Source organism: Microtus oregoni, unplaced genomic scaffold (assembly GCF_018167655.1).
Source record: "Microtus oregoni isolate MIOR12 unplaced genomic scaffold, Mior012 000016F_ref0000370, whole genome shotgun sequence".
NCBI lineage: Eukaryota > Metazoa > Chordata > Mammalia > Rodentia > Cricetidae > Microtus > Microtus oregoni.
The window spans coordinates 21,767,357-21,780,557 of record NW_024543075.1 but is presented as its reverse complement, the minus strand read 5'-3'; positions in this window follow the sequence as shown (position 1 = coordinate 21,780,557).

Here is a 13,201-nt window from a genome sequence, read left to right as displayed (position 1 = left end):
CTCTCCACACCACACTGATGAAGCTGTCCCAGACTCTCCAATCACCTCCATTTTCCCAACACCGTGGACTGATATCCCCTAAAATGTGAGACAAAATAAAACCTTCCTCCTTTGAGTGGCTCGTGTCGGATATTTTGTCAGGGCAATGGGGAAAAGTAATTAATTTAATTGGCTTAGCTCACCATCGCCAGCGTTAGTGAAAGAGAAGGAACTCGTGGGGGCAGCCAGGAAGAAGGATGTGCAGAGAGTAAGTTCCTATACGGGTATTTACTATGTTCCAGGCACTGTGAGAAGCCGCTTATTTAGTCTCCCTGGCAACCGTGTGACTCATTCTATAGATGAGTAAGCCGAGGCACAGAAAGGGCAAGTTACCGAGCTGATAAGTTACAGAGCCAAGACTATAGCAGCCATATGGTCTCTGCAGAGTCTGGGTTGTCTTCCTTGAGCTTGGCCCAGTCTCTAGGGAGAGTTTAAGAGTACCTATGAGCTGGCAGAGAGAGCGTACAGGTCAGATAAGAGTTCATGTTTCTGTTTCCCCTCCAAGTCAGTGCTGCTCAGGAAGGGAGAGTTAGAAAGCGCTCGATTTTAAACCTCACCCCATCAGCATGCGCTTGCTGAGCACCTGGTGCCGTGAACTGGGGACTCCCACGCAGGAGCTTTCTTCTGCCGTCACCGACAAGGGGGCAGGTGGGCAGGTGACGAACGAGTCCTAGGAGGAAGCAGGCAGAGTGAGAAAATCCATGGGAACACAGACCAGGGACACTAGTCCTGGCTGTTTCCATGAAGAAAGATGCGGTAGACATTCCACTGTGCCCAGTGTGCCACTGTGCAGGGGGTTTGCAGAGGGGGTGATAACACATACAGAAGCTCAGAGGCGGCCAGGGGAGCCCTGTTTCTTATAGCCAGCCCTCAGGGGTGGGTTTGATGATCTTGCATTTTTCGGATAAGGAAATCGAAGTTCGGAGAGGTTTAGGAACAAGTCGGAAGCTAGTGTGGCCCAGGAAGTTCAGCAGCTGAAGCGGGCTCTAAACCCAGATCTGAGGCAAAGACTGTGTTGTTCCTTTCACATGCCACCCTGCCCCTTGCTGCCAGACCCCCTATGTTGTCTGTGCCTAGATACAATTCCAGTGCTGGGTGGCAGCCACAGTCCTGTGGATTTCTTTGCTTTCACCCCTTTCTCTTGACATTTGGAGCTCCAAGTGGCCTGGATCATGACAGTGAGGGTGTTCTGTGGCTGTGTTCAGTGAGTAGGCTCAAGATGTGTGACTGCTCCCTTGCCTAACTGGCTGGCTTAAACCAATAAGAAACCAGCAAATCTTATATTGAAGGGTGCCAACCCCAGATCCTTGACCCTATTCCTCTGTGTGTGGTTCACCAACTATCGTGCTAACATCTCAGGGTAACGTCTTAACAAACCACTATCCCCTACCACCCCTGTGCTATCAGATCCCTCTGCGGTTTTGTTTGTTTGTTTGTTGTTTGGTTTTGTTTTTTTTTTTTATCTTTCACTGTCCCAATGCAAGGAAATAATGAGATGTGTTACAGCCATTATGATTTATTATTAATAAATGCATGTGGTACAGAACCAGGGAAGTGGATTTGAGTCGGCCCTCACTAGGGAAGAACATTCAGTTCTGGGAGGAAGGATGCCAACAGGCCATCCATCCAGTGGAGGGTGTCCAGAGAGTGAAAGGCTCAAAGCCAAAACGAGTGAGTAACATTGAAAGCATTTGGGGTTGTCTGGCCTGCCTCAGATGACTCAGGAGGAGACCGCGCTTGCTCTGAGCTCTGAGCTCTTGCTCACGGGCCCCTGCACACTTCATTTGCTTACTTGCAGCTGAGGCTCCAGTGGGCCTCTCTCAGGCCTGCTTAACTTTCCTGACTTTCCTCCTTCGAGCCCAGGGCCCCGCTCTCTCCTCTCCCATTTACCACTTTCTTTCCTTAACGAGACAAACAAGAGGAAACAAAGTGCTGTGCACTGAGTGGTTGCTGTCTAAACAGATCCTCCTGTCCATCGTCTGTCCGTCTGTCTGAGCTTACAGAAGATGGCACCGCTTCTGCCTGTGTCATCCCCAGCCGACATCCATCTACATCCTCCCACTCTCCCACCCTTCTACAAGGAGGCTCCAATCTCGAGCTGATGTGACGGTTTAGTGAGGAGTCAGGGTACCTGCCGAGGGTCCTGATGACCAGAGATTGAGCTAGGAATCCACGTGGTAGAAAGACAGAAGCCATCTCTCAAAAGTGTCCTCTGACCTCTACACATGCGCCATGGCATGTGCCTGCCCACACACATGCATGCAAAATAAAAGAATCAGTGTACAAAGTAGGTAAGAAGCTTAATTTTTTTCTGTCTTCTAAACGGGCCCCACTCCCACCCCTCTGCTCACTTAGTTTCCCATGGTCCAGTGAAAGGATGTGCATGTCATTTTGTTTACTTATTTGTTTGTTTGTCTTGAGCCAGGTCGCACGTATAGCTCAGGCTGCCTGATGCTCAAAATCCTCCTGCTTTAGGCTCCTGGGTGCAGAGACCACCAGGAGTCCGTGCCATCATGCTTGGCTCCGTGCCAGCACTTTTTTTTTGCCTTCTTACCGAGCTAGCTCTGTTAAATCCTTCAGCTCATACCACAGAACCCAACATCCCACTAAACAATGGCACAATGTTTGATTGCCACTTCTGGCAACAGCGTGTTTGAACTATAATCCACAGACTATAAAAATTCACACATTTAAAAGCACGCAATGCAATGGGCTTTGCAATGGGATATTCATAGAACCGTAAGTACAGTGTGAGAACATTGTCACTACTATAACCCCATAATCTTCCAATTTCCTACCCCAGTCTTAGGTAACCATTAATTTGCTTCCCATCTCTATGGATTTGCCTGTTCAGAACAATTCGTGTGAATGGAATCAAGTGATAGCATGTACTCTTTCTTGTTTGACTTTCTTCTTAGCAAAATGTTCCCAAGTTTTATCCTCTTGATGGCACGGGTCAGTTGTCCCCTGGCTTTTGTGACAAGTAACTTTACTGAGCAGATCTGCTGCACATTCGTCTCTGCATGCCTCGGGTGATGGACTTTTGAGTGATGTGCACTCCACTCCTGGCCGCTAGGAAGAAAAGTGCAATACACATGTGTATGGTTTTGAGTTGGCACATGCTTGCCTCTCTCTTGGTCACACGCCTAGCACTGGTAGAGTCCAGGGAAAGTTCAGGCTTGGTTTTGTGCAAATCTGCCATTCCCCTTGGTAAGGTGGGAGGATTCTATTTCCCCCTGTTCTTGTTATTGCTTGCTATTAACTGCCTTTTTTCACGACAGCCTTCCTTGTGGTGTAAAATGGAATTCTGCTGTGCCTTTGGTCTGTGTTTCCATGATGACTCTTAGACCTCCCATTTTTGTCCCAGATCCTGAACATCTTTTGATGTTCATTAGCCTATGTGGTACCTCGTCCTTACAGACACACCATGCAGCTCCTTTGCATGTTTAAAGCTTTGGAGCTGGTGTGTTTTTGTTACTGTGTTGTACAGATTCCTCACTTATATTCCACATGCTAGTCTCTTACTAAAAATGTGATTTGCAAATATTGTCTCCCATAATCAAGTGATATGCTTTCACCTTATTAGAATTTCCTTAGATACATCCACTGTCTACTTTGGCTGATGTCCAGTTTACCTTTTCATTGCTGTTGCTTGTGCTTTTTAGTGTCACAGCTAAGGAATTATTGCCAAGCCTGGGACCATAAATATTTATGAGCCCAACATTATAAAGATCTATCTTTTCTTCTAGGGGTTTTGTAGTTAATAGCTTTCATCTCTGATCCAGCTTGAGTTAATCTTTATATATAATATATGGTATGAACAATAACCAAAGAAAGCAAAAAGCATAGTTTGTTGTAGGGCTTGCCTTCATTCTTTTGCTTTCGGATATTTAGTTGCTTCGGAGTCACTTGTTTAAAAAATACTCCTTCCTTGTTGAATTGTTTTGACTTTCTTATTGCAATTACATTGAGCACACGTGTGAGATTGATTTCGGGACCCTTGCCTCCATTCCTTTATCAGCGTAACCATCCTTATAGCAATCTCCAACTGTTTAGTTATTGTGCTCTCTTGGTAACCAGGAATACCAACTTTGTTCGTATGTGTATGGGAGGGGATGGAGAGTGGAGGGAGAGAAGGAGATGGGAGGGAGAGAGGGAGATAGGAGCAGGAGAGGAGAGAGAGAGAGACCCAGAAAGAAAGAGAGATTCAGAGAGAGCAAGAGAGATTCAGAGAGAGGAGAGAGATTCAGATAGAGGAGAGAGATTCAGAGAGAGGAGAGAGATTCAGAGAGAGGAGAGAGATTCAGAGAGAGCAAGAGAGATTCAGAGAGAGGAGAGAGATTCAGAGAGAGGAGAGAGATTCAGAGAGAGGAGAGAGATTCAGAGAGAGGAGAGAGTGCGTGTGGTGTGGGACTCTGAGTCTTCTCACACTAATCAAGTCCTCTACCGTGGAGCAACACTCTGAGCCCCAACTTTGTTAATAAAAGATTATTCTGTCCATTCTGGATCCACTAGATTTCTCCATCAATTTAAGATTGACTCGTTAATTTTCACAAAGAATCTAGCTGTGATTCCAACGTTGATGGAACCAAATAAATAAATTTGGTAAAGAAATTTGTGTTTTATCATCTTTTTTTTTTTTTCTTTCCAAGTCCTGGAACTGGCTTTGTAGACCAGGCTGGTCTCGAACTCAAAGAGATCCTCCTGCTTTGGCCTCCAAAGTGCTGGGATTAAAGGTGTGCATCACTACCACCCAGTTGAGTTTTCTCATACATGAGTGTATGTATTCTTGGATACCCACACACACATGTTTACACATACATACACAAAAAATGTTAAGAGAAAGAAGGAAGGACAAGGATCCCATAGTTTCCTCAAGAACACACCCCAATGACCTGCTCGCCTCCCATGAAGCCTCACTTCTTAAAGTTTTCATTCCTAGGTCTAGAAAGATGGTTCAGCAGTGGAGTGTGCACTGCTCCTGCAGTAGACAGAGCTCAGCTCTAAGCCCCAGCATGCAGTGGCTCAAAACCACCTGCAACTCCAGCTCTAGGGGATCTGACGGCCTCTTCTGCCCTCCGTGGGCACTCATACCCAGCCACATGCAAATACATAGAATTAAAAATAAAGGAAGTGTGTTTGTGCCTTTTAAAGAAAGTTTCCACAACTCGGTGGTACCAACCTGGGGGGTAATCTTTGAAGGAATACTAATGATCTAAACTATAGGACTGGCAGAAAATAAGGTGAAACACAAGTAATGGCCACGGGAACAAAAAGAAAACACTAGGGGACGGTGTCCCTACCATCTTGAATTGGGGGATAATTTTAAAAGTAAGATCTCAAAAGTCACACACTAAAAAAAAAGCAAAAAATTAATGCATAAACTTAAAATAACTACAGAACAGTAAAGTATCTGAGACCAAGCTAAAAGCACTGCTGTATGAGCTCAGTGGCAGAGTTGTTCTTAGCATGCCTAATATCTAGGGTGCTGTCCCCAGGACAATCATTTAAGGAGTTGAAAATTTTAAACAGTTTACTTAAAAATAAAGTTTACAGACCATACCATAAACAAAGAGACAACTGCTTTAATATACAAAGAGCTCTCATAATTATAAAGAATAGGAACTGCTCATAGAGAAATTTGGATTATTTATAAGTAGACACACACAATATACATTTAATGAAGAGTTTGCTGTGAAGCCATAAAGACCTGAGTTCAGATCTCCAGAACCCATGTAAAATCTGGTTGTGGCAGAGCAAACTGTAACCCTAACGTTGGGGCATAGAAACAGGTAGATCATAAGGGGCACTGCCGAGCCAGACTATCCCAAACAGCAAGTGCTAGGTTTAGTGAGAGACCCTGCCTCAAATACTAGGGTGGAGAAGTAACTGAGGAAGACATCCTGATATCAGCCTGCACACACATACAGGAAGGAAGGAAGGAAGGAAGGAAGGAAGGAAGGAAGGAAGGAGGGAGGGAAGAAGGGAGGGAGGGAGGGAGGGAGGGAGGGAAGGAAGGAAGGAAGGAAAGAAGGAAAGAAGGAAGAAAGGGAAAGGAGAGACTGATAACTAAGCTAATTAAGGTAAGGGAATGGATTGACAAGCACTCTTCACAATGGGAAAGAACATGGATGTGTTTCTAGTGGCCTACAAGGATCTGAGCTGGTACAATCCCTTTTGGTATTTGATACAACCAAACAGTCTATTTCTATGAGTCTCTGCCACCAATGTTTCAAATATATCAACAAATGTGTAAGCAAAAGGAATTTTAGAATAACTGCAAACTAACAGAAAAGTTTGAAGTACCCTAAAGAGCTCTTTCTTCCTGAATCAAAGGAAAATAAATTGCTGACCATCTAAAAATACATCCAAATGCATGCTAATTGCTTTGGGATAAAGTCACATCTGATTTCCTGAAAGCTGGGAAGTTCTAGTTAGTCTCACTACAACCACCAAAGGCAAGAAATTAACATGGACACCATCCAAGCCCCACATTTCTTTTAGTCTCTGGATTGCATTCACACAGAGGATCCAGTTTGCAATCAAACATTGCTTTTTAATATTTCCTTTCTCCTCTCCTTCTCCTCTCTTGACTGGGGGCAGAAACCAAGGGCTTACTCAGCTTAGGCAAATGCTCTACCACTGAACTACACCCCCAACCTTAAAAAAATTCCCTAAATTGCCCACACTGGCCTTGACTATTCGATCCTCCTCAATAGCAATCTCCCAAGTAGTTGGGATCTCAGGCCTGCTTCACCAGGCCTGGCTTTGGTCTTCAGTCAGCAACAGTTCCTTCATCTTTTCTTACTAGTTAAAGTCTTGACACCCTAAAAACCACCAGCTTGCTCTTGGAAAATTTAATTTGTGTGAGTTCTTCACGATCAGATTCAAGTTGTACATCTTGAAAAACACAGGAGTGCAGGGCGGCAGTGGCTCACGCCTTTAATCCCAGCACTTGGGAGGCAGAAGCAGATGGATCTCTCTCAGTTTGAGAAAAACCTGGTGTACAGAGCTAGTTCCAGGACAGGCTCTAAAGCTACAGAGAAACCCTGCCTTGAAAAACCAAAAAGAAGAAGAAGAAGAAGAAGAAGAAGAAGAAGAAGAAGAAGAAGAAGAAGAAGAAGAAGAAGAAGAACAACAACAACAACAACAACAACAACAACAACAACAAGAGAAGAAAGACACAGGAGTGATGCTATATATCTCTCGAGGATGCTGGGCTCGCATGTGTTGGCTCCTGTGATGCTAACTTCGATCACTTCCCTGAGATGGTATCTTTTTTTCCCCTTTTCAGTTCATAAGCAATTTGTGGGAGATATTTTAAAATTATGTAAACACCCTGTTTCTCATCAGAGACTTTTTGAAACAGCTTTATTGATTCGCATATTTAAAGTGCATAATTTGATGAGTTTTGACATATGTCTACAGCTGTGAAAACATCCCCACAATCACGCTCGCAAACCTATCTGTCATCTCCTAACATTTCCCCTTTTTCTTTCCTGTCATCCTTCCTTCTCATCCTTTCCCACACTCTTCCTATCTGCAGGCAACCACTGATGGCTTTTCTGTCACCACAGAATAATTTATGTTGTCTGAGACTTGGTACATTGAATCATCCGTTCTTTGTCGCCCCCTTCCCCCTCCTGTCCCCTGTGGCCTGGATTCTGTCACTATGATAACCCTGAAATTCCTCCACGTTGTGTATGTCAGCAGCCCACCTCTTTGCTGATACACACCACACCCTTCTGTGCAGAATTCACAGTTTCTATGCCTTGGTTGGGTTTAATTAATTGATTCATTTTTTTTAAACTTTGTATTAAAGGCACAGTTTTGTTTTTCATAGTTCTGGGGCTTGGGTCAAGATCAAGATACTGACTGTTTGGCGAGGGTTGCTTCCTGCTTTCCCAGGTGCCATCTTGTTGCTATTTCTAGAATCAGGAAACCACTGGAACAATTTTGTCTCTTGTTTCTCATCTCTCATAGATCACCATCTCCATTGCTTGATGTCTGCTGTTTTTAAAGCCATTGTCTCATAATTTGTCTAGCATTTTTTTACTTGTTTTTTTTTTGGGGTGGGGGATCATCCTAGCCAATCCATTTGGTTGGAATCATCAGACTTTGAATGAATGAATGAATGAATGAATGAATAGATTTTATGAATATATTTGTCTATTGATAGACATTTAATTTCCTATTGTGTTGCTATGATTCTTTACTACCATAATGCATTTTAGTGTTCAAATTATCTTCCACTTGGTCAGGAGGCATAAGCATCACTAATGTAAAATAGCATTTCTCTGCTAAAACCTATAGAGCGGGAGTGGAGGAAGGTAGCCAGGATGACAAGACAAGGGACATTATCAGAGAAAGGAGGGAACAATATTATTGCTTTAGCTGTAACTGTCTGAGGGACCTACTCAAAAGAAGAGGTACCCATTTGATCCTCACTAAAGCCACGAAGATGCCTGGTGGGTCTGGTGGCAAGCCATAGAACTATTGAAAGGTTGCTCTTTGTATTTGTAACATAAATCAAAATAGCAGTTGAAGAGACCATTGGGGAGACTAGACGAATCCTATTCCTGCCAGTAGTCCTGATGGTGACAGACGGCTGCCTGGCAGAAGAATGATGCTTCTTGACACTATTAAGGAAATACTAGAGAAGGGGAGGTGACATTTGTTCTTCTTTGTTCTAAAAATACCTTTAGTTAAATGGTTGGGCCTCCCAAGCACTTAGTCAGGTACTGGCAATACAGCAAATGCAATGGACATGCTCTACTCTCTGGGACCTGACATGTCAGGTAAATACGTTTAAATAAGATAACATAAGTTGTCTCATGAAAACACATGAGATTCCGACCCTGAATACGTCAGTTCTTTACAGAGAACTGGGCTCCCACTTCAATAGCAGAGAACTAGAATGATGCCAATTTACTAGTCGTACTTGACTCATTTCTGCATTCTGATGAGAATCAGAGAATCTCAGGGATGGTTTGCAAAGGAGATGGCATTTGAACTCGGCTTTGAAGTGGAATTTGTGAGGTAGACACAGTGGGGAGCAAAGGCCTCCCGTTCACACAGAACAGCATGTTCAAGCCACAGAGCTACTGAAAGACACAATAAACTGGCTGTAGTTCAATGTCACTGGATCACGAAATAGGGATTCTGAGAAATGGGGTAGGGTAGGCTCCTGAAGGCCTTTATGTTACGTGAGGGGTTTCAGATGGCGTTCTATAGAATGCAGCTATTCAGGAAATTTTTAGCCTTCGAGCCGTTCAAGAGCATTTAGCGGCCGTGGGAGCTCATCAGATTTACTGGCTAGGGAAACCTCTTTGCCAGCAAAATAGATACTTAGGTGAAGGAGATAAGCAGGTGGTAGGAAGATCATACGTTCATTAGCAAGAACTACAAAGAGCCTAATATGTACTAATATGTAATTCTTCTACATGCGGAGATTCGAGGAACAGGGCAGACATGTGCCTTGTTCTCCCAAACTTCCCAGAGAATCAGAGACTCAAAGAATAAACAGATGGCAAAGAAGTTTTGTTACAAATGTGATTAACGCTATGGAAAGTCTAGAATAGCCTCAGAGTACATGACTGGGAGAGTCAAAGTGAGTGAAGAGCATGAAGAGATGAGACGGGAGAAGGCAAGGCTTTCTTGAGCAAGGAGACGGGAGCCTTTTAGAAAACGAAAGGCTGAATGCTTGAAGCAAGGTGAACAAGGAGGTGATGAAAGGTCATGGCTAGGGTAATGTTGGGGATGACAAAGATACTACATGTGGAGCCAAGAGCCCTCAGCGCCTTGGCATTATTTTAAGATGGACCGTAAGAGGATGATGGTGTTTTTATTTAAAGTTAGAACATCCAGGCTGTTGGATGGGAATTGTCCAAACACACGGCAAACAGAATGAGCATGCGCACTGCTGGCGACAGCGAAATCATGACCCTTCACCCACTTGGGAATGCAAATGGGCACAGATTATTTTAATAGCATTCTGTTGTTTCTCATCCAGTTAAATATGTATGTATTCTGGGGTGCGGCAATTCTGTTCTAGAGGTATGCTAGTCAGCTCTCTTCTTACAAATACCTGAGATAATCTACTATGAGAATAAGAAAAGGGTTTGGTGTTGTTTGTTTGTTTGTTTGTTTGTTTCCAGCTCACCATTTTGGAGCGTTCAGCCATTGATCAGTTGATCCCATTGCTTATGAGCTTGTGGTTCAGAATATACTACTGCAGAAGTACAAGGCAGAGCAGAAATACCTTGTGGCTGAGAAGGCCAAGAGAAAAGGAACAGGGGTTCCCACTATCCCTGTCAAAGATAGATACACCCACAAAGACTTGAGAAGCTCTCACAAGGCACCTAAAAACTCCCCCATTTCCCAGTGGTTCCATGCTGGGGAAAAACCTTTACCACATGGCCTTTCGAAGGCATTTTGTAACTCAAACTATAGCACCAGGTATAGTTGAGAGAAATGAAGACATGTACAATTGTTGTGCCAACGTTTCCTGGGGAGATGCAAAATAATGTCTACTCATCCCAGATGGGGCATCTACCACAGACCAGAGTCATAGTGCCACCAAAGGCCAGCTTTAATAAACAAGGGGTTTACTGGGTCCCTTACAGGGATATAGGTGAGGAAGTACAGGAGCAGAGGTAACGCAAAGGCCACTGCATCACTGATAAGCTCACCTCACCCTGGATAACCGCTCAGGAAAGCTGCACCTGGAAGCTTTCAGAATGAACACATGAAACTCCTTCAGTTACAGTCTTTTCTCCCTGGCAATTGTTCATTGCTGATAGGACCTTGGAGGGTAACCTTGTGAACTTGACCGGTTTCAGCATTTCCCAAACTTGTGAGAGTTTTCTTCCTCCCTCCAGGAGGGAATGTTTGAATTCAGATGAAATTGTTCCACAGATGTCCACTGTGTAATAGTAATAGTCCCTAACTAGAAGCAATAACTGATCAATAGAAGGACTGGCAAGCAAGTTTTGGTATATCTATTCAATGGATATTACCCACAAAAAAGAAACAAATTTGGCACACAGAGCATATAAATAAATCTTCGATTTGTTCAGCTAGAGAAATCAGACGGAAAAGGGTATATAGGGCGTGACTCCATTATATGAGCTTCCAGAATGAGAGTACTGATTTGTGGAGATGTAAACTGTAGAAGTAGTTTTTAGGTGCTCAGTGTATGGGAGAGGATGGGAGAAAGGGACTGAGAAGAGGCACAAGGGAATTTTCTTGAGTGACAGAACCCTTTTATATTGATTGTGGTTGTGGTTACATGAATACCTTTGTCATAATACATGAGGGTTTCCCCTTTAAATGGGTGAATCATGTTTTGTGGAAAGCATAGCACCATAAGGAAAAAAGAAGAAAAAAGGGATTGAGAAAGGGACACTGGAGTTTTCAGGGTGTGCTGGAGGGGGTGTCAGTGAGAAAAGAGAGGAAGAAAAAACGAAGAGAATATTTCCAAAATAAAATGTCCTGCAGTTGCATTGAAAGAAGGGGGTGGTGGTGTTAAAATTAATTTTTAGGTCTCTAGTTGGGACAGCTTATGGACTGGTCCTTTTCCTATTGGCCTGCCACTTGACTCCATTACAACATGCTTACCCTGTTTCCCCCTCCCGTCTTGATAATTCTATCACTGGAGTATCAGGCTTTCTCAGGGTGCATTCCTTGGCTCTTTTATGGTATCATAGGAATGTTCATTAATGAAGTCTCTAGCTGGGGTCCACATCTTCAGCTTCAATCAGTTGCACATAGAAAGTACTTATGACAACGTTGCGTCAGTCCCGGGTACTCACAGACTTCTGTTATTATTTCCTTAGTAATACAGTTTAGTAACTCTTTGTGGATATTCACTTTGTACTGGGTATTATAAATACTTCAGAGGTGATTTAAAGTTCATAAGAAAGCCAGGTGTGGTGGCATGTCCCTTTAATCTCAGCACTCAGGAAGCAGAGTCAGGGGGGGATCTTGGTGAGCTGGAGGCCAACCTTGTCTGCATAGTGAGAACCTATCTAAACACAAAAGCAAAACTGCACTCACTATATAAGTGAATTTATTTTCTGTTTGCTCAGGACTTGTCTGTTCTAGAGCTATGGTGTGTGCAGTGTAATTTCGGTCTTTGAGGTGTAATTGACTAGCCTCTGCCATGTCAGTCTTTGTGTGGGGCACAGTTCCTCCATGGAGTCCTCAGAGCATTTACAGACTGAGTGACATTTGATTTCCTTTCAGTTACTCTGTCTCCTTTACAGCATATGTATGTATACACATATGTATATATTTAAAATGATTGTGTTTGGTTGATAGATTATATTATCTGTGATCATCATTTTTGGGTGGCAAAAGGTTGTAGTTATAAAGTATCATCAAAAAATATGTTAGGTCTAATGCATTTGAGATCTGCAATATAGTGGTTAGGAGGGGGCTTTAGAATCAAACTATATATACACACACACACATACATATATGATGTGGGAGTTGATGTATGCTGTGAATATGTTTTTATTGCTATTGGTGAGTAAAGCTGCTTTCAGCCAATGGCTTAACAGAGTAAAGCCAGGCTGAAAGAGATGTACAGAGAGAGTAGGCAGAATCAGGGAGAAGCCACGTAGCCTCCACTAGAGGAGCCTGCCAAAAACTTTGCCGGTAGGCCATAACTTCATGGTGATGCACAGATTAATGGAGATGGGTTAGTTTAGGATATGAGAGCTAGCTATCAATATGCTTAAGCTATTGGCCAAACAGTATTATAAATAATATAGTTTCTGAATGATTATTTCGGGTCTAAGTGTCTGGGAACAAATGAGCAGCATTCCAACAACAATTTGGCGCCACTAACGTGGTAGACTATATCCATGTAAAACACACACACACACATACACACACATATAAAATCTTAATCACAACCGGGCTGTGTTGGCACACACCTTTAATCTCTGCGGGAGGCAGAGGAAGGTGGATCTCTGTGAGTTCAAGGCCAGCCTGGTCTACAGAGCTAGTTCTAGGACAGGCTCTAAAAGCTACAGAGAAACCCTGTCTCGAAAACAAAACAAAACAAAAAAATCTTAAATCACTTATTACTTACGTGATTTTGGGAAAATTAATCACAACTGCTAGTAAAAGGGGTGTTAACACTCCCACCTCATTG